The sequence below is a fragment of the Oxyura jamaicensis genome, chromosome 20, assembly GCF_011077185.1.
Source record: "Oxyura jamaicensis isolate SHBP4307 breed ruddy duck chromosome 20, BPBGC_Ojam_1.0, whole genome shotgun sequence".
Classification (NCBI taxonomy): Eukaryota; Metazoa; Chordata; class Aves; order Anseriformes; family Anatidae; genus Oxyura; species Oxyura jamaicensis.
In genome coordinates, this window is record NC_048912.1 from 5,530,261 (window position 1) to 5,541,486 (window position 11,226).

The window sequence follows — 11,226 nt, forward strand, 5'->3', positions numbered from 1 at the left end:
CTGGCTCGTGTTGAGGCGAGCATCAGTCAGCACCCCCAGATCCTCTGCACAGCTTTCCAGCCACTCTGCCCCCAGCCTGTAGCACTGCATGGGGTCGTCGTGCCCCAAGTGCAGGACCTGGCACTGAGCCATGTTGAACCTCATCCTGTTGGCCTCTGCCCATCCTGTCCAGGTCCCTCTGCAGGGCTTTCCTACCCTCTGGCTGATCAGCGATTCCCTCCAGCTTGGTGTCATCTGCAAACTTACTGAGAGTGCATTCAATTCCCTCATCCAAGTCATCAATAAAGATACTAAAGAGGATGGGCCCCAGCACCAACCACGGGGAGCGCCACTGGTGACCAGTTGCCAGCTGGATGTCACTCCCTTCACCACCACTCTCTGGGCCCAGCCACCCAGCCAGTTTTTAACCCAGCACAGAGTGTATCTGTCCAAGCCATGGGCTGCCAGCTTCTCTAGGAGAATACTGTGGGAGACCATGTCAAAAGCCTTGCAGAAGTCTAGGCAGGCTTTGTCAACAGCCTTTTCCTCATCCACCAGGCGGCTCAGCCGGTCATAGAGGGAGATGAGGTTGGTCAGGCAGGACTTGCCTTTCATGATCCCATGCTAACTGGGCCTCATCCCCCGGTGGTCCCGCATACATAGTGTGATTGCATTTAAGATGACCTGTTCCTGGCACCTTTCCTGGCACCGAGGTCAGGCTGACAGGCCTGCAGTTCCCTGGGTCCTCCTTATGACCCTTCACGTTAGCAAGCCTCCACCATGACCGCTGGTAGATGATGGAGAGCGGCCCAGCAATCACATCTGCCAACTCCCTCGGCACCCTCGGGTGGATCCCATCTGGCTCCATGGACTTGTGACAGTCCAGGTGGAGCACCAGGTCTCAACTGTTTCCACCTGACCTGTGGGGTGGTTCTGCTCCCCGTCCCAGACTTGCGGGTCAGGAGGATGAGTACCCCGAGGATAAGTGGTCTGGCTGGTAAAGACAGATGCGAAGAAGGTGTTAAGAACCTCAGCCTTTTCCTTATTGTCAGTGTTCATGTTCCCCACTGCGTCCAGTAAAGGATGGAGATTCTCTTTGGCCCTCCTCTTGCCATTAATATATTTAAAAAACATTTTTTGTTATCCTGCAGGGCGCTGTGCTGGTCAAGTGGTGCATAGCACAGCCCGTGAACCGCGCTATCTGCCTGACCCTTGGACTTGGCTGTGGCCTGATCCTTTTTCCAGCCTTCAAACAGTGCCAAGTGCCGGGGGGGGGGGGGGGGGGCCCAGGGCAAGGGGGCCTGCCGGCTCCTGCCCCTGGCCACAGCCAATGCCTGCTGCACGGGCAGGAGGCAGAGCCCTGCCTCAGCCTTGCCTGCAGGTCAAGCACATGCTCTGTTCTTACTCCTGTTGTAACATGAAAGGTTTTTCATAAGCCTCAGTCATGAACTGGGGCAAACTATGCAACCAGCTTGTTATATATCTCTTATTTATGAAATATTTAAAAGTGAGGATTTCCTCACACTTACCCACAAATTCTTGTTGAATTATTTTGCAAAGTGTGGAAGTACTGACCAAGCAGATCAGTGCAGAGTTCACCTCCACTGCACTCAAAGTACTCCCTGTAAATGAGGTTCAGTATTTGTTATCTGAGCAGCGGTTGATCTTCAGTCCTACAGAGAAAAGTCCACATAGAAATAGAGCAGTCCTAGTAGAAAATCTGTAGTCCTACAGCCACTACACATGTAAGCATTAATATCTGTTTTTGATATTTGGAGTGGTGCAGGTTGCACCAGCACATCTGACAGCACTCCAAGCAGTTCTGTAAGTTAAAAGGTGCCCAAAAGACTAATGTATCCATAGCTCTAGGACAGGTTCATCTAACTTGGTCGTGCTGTTGTGGGTTTACATCACTACAGCCTTTTCATCACAGCTCAAACACACCAGCTCACATCAGCAGGACAGCAGTTCACACTCAGCAGTTTCCATCTGCTCCCCTGACACTGCATCCAAGCATTGCATTGCTGGCTGACCACAGTTTCTCTGTGTTCCTGCATGCCTGCCTCTGCTGACGTACAGGCGAGGGTCTTGCCAACAGCCCTACATTATACAACGTGGCCTAATGGCAACAAAACACCTCATGTAAGCCTTGGGTGCCAGCTCCTCAGCAAACCTGATTGTCTGTGAGTTATAATGAACACTGTAACCTGCACTGACACACAGAAACTCCTATGCACAAAACGCCCTTCCAAAATTAATCAGCAAGGCCAAAACATAGACATTATTTCATATAACTCCCACTAATTTCAGCTCAAAACATACCTCCCTGTGAATGCTGGGCCCAGCACCTGATTACACCTGAGCCTACAGAGGGTGACGGGAGCTAGTGGGGTTGAATGTGGGCAGGTCAGCTCCACCTGGTGTGAAGGTGCTCCAGTGCCTGGGAAAATAGCATCAACTGTTTGTAACTGCATAAAGAGCACTTAAAGACAAGTCAAGCAAACGGCTTAGTTTGCCCCAGCCCTCTGATTTAGGAGACTGAGACCTCATGGCACTGTGTTATACTATATCAATTTAGTAGTCAGTGCCTTGACTACTCGTGTACACTCTGGTCCTTTCAGTGTTGCTGTCACTGGTGGGTTTGGGATACCAGATGGCACAGGATAGGTGCTAAATCATAGGGAATAGGGTGGAACGGAGCAGAGAACAGGGAAAAGAACAGAAGAGTTCGATAAACACTGCAGTAGTAGAGTACATTGACAATAACGGGAAGTTATTCATGTTATACATCCTGCTACTGTATCATTTACTGTAGTGAAGTTCTGGGTCTCCAAGTCACTGAAAAGGCATGAAACTCAGGGAAAATAAATAAATAAATAAAAATAAATTAAAAAAAAAAAAAACTGCAGACAATGATTTTACTTTCCCACAAACTCACACAAACACTGTAAAAATAAATTAATTTCTCTCTGTGAAGTGTAACAATATTGTGGTGGCAGCATTCAGGAGCTCCTTGAGTTAGGAAACTAATGTTTTACCCTGCATGGGGGTAAGAAGGACAGAAGAAGGATCCCTACCCAGAACGCTGCAGATGAAGGAGGTGTTGGATAACTACTGTTTCAGCTAGCACAAGGCATTCTGTTCAGTGAGGCAGGGAGAGTGATCATCCATTTAGGTAGTATCATGGTAAATATCACAAGGTGCCTGAAGAAGGTTATAACAGTGCTGCTATCACTGCCATCATCTAAGTAAAACACTTTGCTCTGTAGACTTAATGTTCTCAGCCAGAGCCCACAGGAGAGCTGTGAAGGACCCAGCCAGCAGCTGAAGGTTGCGGCAGCTCTTTTATATGCATGCTGTGACTCACACTGGTAATTTGCCTTAGTGGGGGGCGCATGTGGTCTAGAGCTCTTGTTGTTCATGCCTAAAGTTGGCTTTTAATGTGGCGTTGTTATGGGTATCATGCTGCAAGTGAACTCTGCCTACCTGCCTCAAGCATAAACTCATGTATTGCCTCGTGTGTTTGCACAAAGCCCTTTGCCATGAGGTTTCACACCACCACCTTGTGCAGCAGTACAGAATAACAGCACTGGGGATCCACTCCAGCTTTGAGTTGTACTATCTCAGTCCACAGCTACATTTATATAACTAGCATTAGCATTTTAACAACAATAACGCTTGTCCCAGCGATGTTAAATTCAACAGATTCCACATTCACCACAGTTAACTTTCTCCTCCCCTCTCCTTAGTAAAGACTTGCTGCACTTTACCAGGTTTTGACTGTGTTTATGCTACCACTTTCCATCATTAACTGCCCAACAGAGGGCAGAAAGAGCCTTCATTTCGGCTTCCCTGCGGATAAGCACTACCAGCACTTAAACAAGAGATTTGTATGACCAAACTCGTTCCATTTGGGAGGAGTATTGGTAGTCCAAGGGTTAAAAGGAGGCTATGTTTTTGTTTCAAGAGGGATAGAAATTAATTACTTGAGAACATCCTGCTTGTACAGCCACTGCAGGCATGAACTGAAGCAAAGAGCTAGAAGAGAATAAGTGAACTAGGTGCAGCCATACTCTTTTGCGGAGGTACACAGGGACAGTATGAAGGGCAAGAGGCAAGAGTTCCAGGAAGTGGAATTCTGGTTACATATAAGGAATAAATAAATAAATAAATAATAATTTAAAAAAATCACTATGTAGGGTGTCAAATGCTCAGCCAGGGGTGTGAAGAGGCTGTGGGATCTCCAACCTTGAAAACGATTTTAACTCGACCAGGCCCTCTGTGGAACCTTAGTTAGTCCTGGTTTGAGCAGGAGATAGACCTAGAGGCCCACCTAAATCCTTTGTATTTATGTGATTATCTGGATTTTTGTGTGCTTGGCTAGCATTTTCATACAAAAATCCACAAAATCACAAATCCTAAATCATCAGACATTTGTCAAGGAACTGAGAAACCCAGTTCAGTTTCTGTGTCTGACAGTGACTTGCTGTGCCACCTTCAGTAAGTTAGATAATCTTGGAAAAATGTAAGTTTGTCATCTGTGAGGCCAAGGGGGACCTGCTGGTTAAGAATGGAACATGGGAATGAATGAATGCAGGGTATGTTTCAGGAAAGGGGCTCTCGTACTCTCAGGATAGCAGAACAACTTGGGTGTCCAGTGCTTCTGTTACATGGGCCAGTCCCGGCCCCCAAGCTGAGGGAGCCTAGGGCTTTGAGCTTTCAGAGAGCAATATCCATTTATAGGCTCCTGTTCAAAAGCCTAGTGGAACTGGAATATTTTAATGATATTGTAGGATTTTGGCAGGGAGGGGTGTAGTTAATTGATCTTTAAGGTCCCTTCCAACAAAAAACATTCTATGATTCTATGATATTTCTCATTTATTAACACAACAGGAAAGATTCAAACATGGAAGTGATTTACACAGCTCTGCCATGCAGACCCTTAACTTTGGTGGCTTCCCAGTCAACTCCAGGCATCACTGGCACTAACTCAAAGTGCTAGTTCTGACTGAAAGAACTCAGTTAAATTGTGTCAGTGATTTGAATAATGTTACTAAAAACTAGAAGCCTGGCAGTAAATAAATACTATGCATATTTTGCCACAAGAAAAAATCTCTGACTTGTTGACTTTGAAATCTGTCTCAGACTGAGAAAGTATGTGAAAAAATATTACCAATATTATCAAATATTATCTCTCAGACGTTAACTCCCAGAAGCGCTGCTTGACCATATCAAACATAGGAAATCTGAAAAGCCATACTGTAAACACAGTTTTCCTAAAACCCTTTGCACAACATCATTCTGCACAGATGTTGCAAACTTTCCTAATCAGTTACAGTTTATACCAGTCCAGATGAAGTTATGACAAATAATTGCAAGAAAAGTCCATCCTGCCTGAGTATAGGGAGTGTAGGAAAAAATGAGGTAATCAGTAGTCTCCTCTTTTTCCCAAATAAGTAAACAAAGCAGCAGAAACCACAAGGACCAGAAGAAAGGTAAAATTTTGGATACAAATCACTTCTGCCACTCAATTACATTATCTGTGCTTGGCATGTTGTTTTGATGTTAATTTATTATTTGGTGTTCCCATTCACTTGTAGACCATGATTTTTAACAGGGAAAATATTGTCTTTTGGAATTCTAATGTGAAAATTGCACTACATTCATCTTGAACTGGCAAGCATAAACTAATCAGTAGTCTGGGCACCTGAAATGCATTCTTCTCATGAATTTTACAGAGCACCTACCACTAGTGGATCTTGAATTAAGGCATCTGGAGCAGAAAAAATAAAAAGGCTGGGGTTGCTGAGGTTGAACAATAACATTTTTCCCAAATGTCAGCTGCAAAAGGAGGAAAACAAAATGGTAACACAGAGGACAATTTATATGGTGTCCTTGACATGTGATACTGAATGTTATTAATCAACATTGGCTTTAGCAACCTTTACCTTAGTAAAGGTAAGACAAAAACAGAGACTGCAAATGGCCATGCTGCCCAAGGGACAGATACATATATGTTGAGCACAGAACTGTACTTGGGGTAGCATTCAGCTCCTTCCTGCAAACACTAATCTTATGCTAAAGTCAAAATCAATTCAGATGGCTGGGGTAAAAAGTCATAGTACATCTAGGGAACCATGCCACAAGCACTCTGCAAAAACAAACCCAGTGTTATAAGCAAGTTGTGAGATAGAAGAATGCACCGCAAAGGAAACGCAGCCTTGCAGATGTGGAACTCCAGCTAAAGTCAACCTGAGCTTTAGCGTCCCGCCAGGACAGCATTCTGTACCATGGCAATGGATGAGAGGTGGCTGCTTATGCAGAGGATGCATGAGAGAGAGATTTATGCAAAATTCATTTTTTATTAACTTGAATGGAACATTGCAAATATTAAACTGTAAAATGTGTTTCTACAGTCAAGTATCTAGGTCAAGTATCTATAAAGGAATGTAAAAACTTAAAGGTTGATGGAAAAATTTTATAGGGAGAAAAACCTCTGAAATTAACTTCAGCTCTTCAGTTGGTTGCTTCTTATACTGGGCTGTAATCGTGGCTTCAAACTGGCTTCCCAGGGACACGCACTTTTTTTGACAAAGCCACGTGCTCTTCTGACTTTTCAGTACTCACAGGCCCTGACTGGGCAGCATATATTGTTCTGGGCTGGAACTGATGCCTGTGCTTGAAGTTATGTGCGTATATTCCCTCATCAAACACAGCTGCAGGTGGCCATTGAAACATGGGTACAATTCAGCTGGGGGAAAACGGCGCTGTTTTCTAGCCTAGGCCTCGTACACAGAAATGCTAACTTGATTCTAGCCATGGGACCTTTCTTATTGGTGTGTGTGTGTAACCTGGGGAAGATTTTCAGAGCCCTAGCAGTTGTTAGAAACCTCCAAACCTTGCACTTGTAAGTAATTTTGTTAAAACATTGGTGAGGATCTTCTACTCTTTAAAAATTGAGTCTTTTCTCTGATTTCAGAGCATGGAAACCGACCCGTTACACCCCGCCGCTACAGGAGGAAGCGCTCTGTCCTTTCTCCCCGCCGCTCGCCGTGTGTCTGCTGTCACCTCCTGGCACCCCGGAGCCGGGCACGGGCACGTCTGGGGGCTCTGTGCTCATTGCACCCCTGGCAGGGCCTGGGGAATGCCTCGGCAGCAGCAGCCCCCAGCGCAGGGCAGCTAACTGTGGTCGTGCTGATGCTGCTCTGCAATCCGGGCAGCTGGCAAGAGGGTTTTATTCTTATTATTTTGATTTTTACTACTATTATTATTTTATTTATTCTTTTTCTTCAGTGCTTTGCAAGAATCTTGACCCTAGATGAAGCCTTTGAGCCCTGAGCAGGAAGAGCTGCTGAGCTGGGGGTGCGATGAGCTCCCAAACACCCAGGTAGGATGCACTCAGGCATTGCTTTGGGACAAGCAGCACACAAGAGCTTTGCCATCTGCCTTCGGGAGGAGGTAGCTCGAAAGGGACAGGACAGAGCTGCACCACCAAAGACCAGTTTGGGGCTGGAAAGCAGCATGTCACAGCCACAGCTCCATCCTGCTCTGCATCCCGAGGGCAGGACATGGGCATCCCCAGAGCTCGGTGGGATTTGGCACGGACAGGGATGGACACGAGTCCAGATGTCCCCAGAGCCAGGCTGGCACGAGGTATGAGGGTGCTGGGATTGCTTCCCACCTCAGCGAGCTCAAACTGCCCAGGGGGAGCTGGGGTGCTCCCAGTGCCAAAAATCTTGCCCAGGGGTGTGCCCTTGTCCCTATATTGCCACCCTCCCAGTGCAGGGAGCCGCAGCAGGAGGGAGTTTCAGGGCGTTTGCCCAATGTTGACATTGCCGAGGGAAAAGACCTGGTTTTTAATCACTGACTGATTATTTCGAGGAAAGGCAGGGAAGTGGGGAGCGGAGGTGGGCCCGGAGCACACCGAGGGAACAATGGGGCCAGTGTTGGGCTGAGTGCCGTGGCTCCCTGCAGAAACGCCCGGCGAGGAGTTTTCAGCACATTTTGCTTCCCCGCTCAGGTATAATTACACTGGGGAACAAAGAGCCCTTCAGCCCTGCCCGCTCCCTCCGGGACAGCCCTGGGGGGCTGCGTGCACGCACGCACACACGTGTGCCAGGTCTCAGCAGGGTGCGAGGGGATGGTGACTAGGTGGATGGCTCGGTCTTTAATTCTCTATTTAATTCTCATTAATTCTCTGTCTTTTTTTTTTTTTTTTTTTTTTTTTTTGGTCTGTGTCTCCCACTCAGCCCACACCCCAAAATCCCAGCGCTGCCCAGCTGTCCTTGCCGTGCCAGCACCTGTCCTGGTTGCAGGGAGCAAGGACGCAGCCCTGTGGGTCGATGCCCTGCAGCTGCTGCCACTGCTTCTCCTCCAGCACCATCCTGCAGAGCCCAGCACCCATCCAGACCCCCAGCCCCTTTGCAGAAACCAAGGGGGGGTGGGCTCTCATGGCCGGCCCCGACGCAGAGGCGAGGGGCACCGATGTCTGCCTGGGGCTGTGCCCCCTGCAGCTCCCCAGCACAAAGCAGGGCCAGAGACAAGTCCATTTTCAGATTTCAGTCCCCAGTCCCGCACCCTGTGCTCTCTGCTGCAGGTCTGTTTGGGGCACGTGCCTGCAGACAGGCAGGGCCCCAGCCAGGCACCCCGCAGCTCCCTCCCCAAGTCCTTGTGGGCTCCTGGTGCGGGAGCTGCACCCCGTGATTTCTTTCTCAGCGCTGGTCCTACCCAATCTGTTATTGTCTGCTGGTTTGCATGCATAATTACAGCAACAGTGCATGGAAATTAGCTCTGCGTTTTTCAAGCCCAGCTGTTTATATGAACTGTTCAAAACTCCACTTTCCCTTCCCAGTGAACCCTGAGAAAACCACCAGGGTGGTTCTTCCGAGACAGGGATTAAAGCAGATTGCCCCGAGCCCCCCACACAGCCACCAGGCCCTGTCCTGTCCTGTCCCATCCCCATCGGGATGCTGCCAGCTCCCGGTCTCAGTCCTTCCCTGCACTGCAGGGAGTATAGATCTCGCCAGGAGGGAGCTTGTTTAAAACCTGTTTTTTCTCGTTTTAGGGAAAAAGAAACAACCCAAACCCTGATTTTCCACAAGGCTTTTGGCTGCATGGACAAGGCTGAGTGCCTGGAGTGTGGGCACAGGAGCGTGGTGGTCTCTGAACGGCCCATTTAGGGATGGGGTTAACAACACCCCCACCTGGCATTGAGGGGGATGCAGGCACCCATGGATGTCTCCAGCCCTCTCTGTCCTTAATACAGCTTTAGGGCTTTTTGAGCCTAGCCAGTGGTGCCACATGCCTGGGCCGTTCCCGATGCACTCAGAGTCTCTCGAGCAGGTAATTGCAATTCCTCAGCAGCCCACCTCAGCTTATTTTGGCTCTGGCATCGTTCTGCATCCTGATGCTCAGCTGGGTTAATTACAGTTCTGCCAGAAAAAGGATAAAGTCAGCACAGGTTGTCTGGGCACTGCACAAACCTACGGCCCCGTACACGCAGCTCCACTGCCTGGGACCAGGGGTGCCCAGCCGCCCTCCTACAGCCTCCCCTGGCCAGCCTCCCCTCTCTGCCCACCCCTTGAGCTCTGAGAGATGCAAAATCCTCTTTAAATCCATTTTTACAGCCTTTTTACAGGCTGGAAAATCACCTACTGCCCTCCGTGCAAGCCAGCCCTCTGGCCACCTCGGCGCAGGGAGCAGTGTCGGTGGGCTGGGTGCGAGCTGGGTGAGCAGGAGATGAATGCTCCCGGGAAACCACAGCCACCCCTCGCTCCCCGAGCAGTGGGTGCGAGGTGGGGCAGGGCAAGGCTGTCCTTGTGGGGTGCAGGGCCGGATCCTGCAGCAATGCGGGGCCGCAGGGCGTGGGGTGCTCAGTGCCGCAGCCGGCCCTTGCTTGCCATTAGCCGGGCTCTGTGCTCTGCTCCCTTCCTGCCCGCTCGGGGCATTATTTGGAAAAAAAACAAAAACAAAAACAAAAACAAAAACAACAAAACACTCCCCGAACCTGCTGCGTGGTTTGGGGCAAAATGCAACGGGTCCGTGTTTAAAAAAAACAGCAATCCCGCGGAGCCGGGCTGCAGCCGAGTGCTGGCTCACTAGGTGGCAGCAGCCACTCTCGATGTTCTTTAGAAAGTTGTTTCCGGGAGAGAAAGACAAGATTTTGTTTTTCCCTTGATGGTTTTGAAGGTGCTATCACCTCCAGGAGCTGTTTATATATATCTATATATATATAAATGTATATATATAAAGCGCCCATCACCATACTGAAGCAGGAGCAGCGGGCAGCTGATGTGATTTTCCATTGCCTTTGGGCATTGCCATCACCCGAGGATGCTCACACAACACCACGGCCACCCACGGTGTAAGTTATTCCAAGTGTCCCAAAAAGCATTTGATGCTTTTCCTAATTTCCCAGCTCCTGGGGTGATATGAAAGTTTTTTCATTCTTCCTTTTAAACCCACCTTTCTGGCCACCTTGGGGATGGGGAAAAGCCTGTACGCATAATTCAGATAATCCATAACGTGGCTCAGGGGCACAGGAGATGCTGGAGCAGCTCCACCATGGCCTGTGGGGACGATCTGTGCATGTCCCTGGTGTGTGCGGGGTCCCTGAGCCATCCAGCAGAGGCGGGCGCTGCTGACTTGCTCGTGAGCGAGACTTCACAACTGGGTGGCTGGCACCTGCCCGAGACAGTTTGTGTTAATTGGGGATTATGCAGATAAACAGCTCTGACGAAGCTACCAGCTCCTCCGCCCAGACGTGGAGCATACGCTTGGGGAAGCGATTCGTCCGGGAGCTGCAAAGCTGCCCCTTTCCTTTGCAGGACCTGCTGGGAAATGCAGAGCCCAGGATAGATGCAGCCCGTGGCTGGCTTCTGGGGACAGAGGTGAGATCCACCACGGTTCCCCCAAGGCTCCCCCAGCCCTCCCTTTCCCCATGTGCCTTAAATTACTGCAGATGTTTGCTGAATCCAGCAGGCTTCAGGAACGAGCCGCTCGGTGCTTCCTTGGCCTCTCCAGCAAAGCCTCGTGCTGTAAACACAACAACGCAGGCTTGTTCAGAGCCCCTGAAGTCAACAAGTCCTCCTGCCTCCAGGGCCGGGCTGCTGCTAAACATAGCGGAGGGCACTTTCCATTCATAAAACGGGAATTGCGGGCAGGATTCAGGCACGGAGTGAAACACTTGGCCCCATCCTTCTCCCGAGCTCCCTGCAGAGATGGGGGACAAAATGCTTTGGGGAGCTG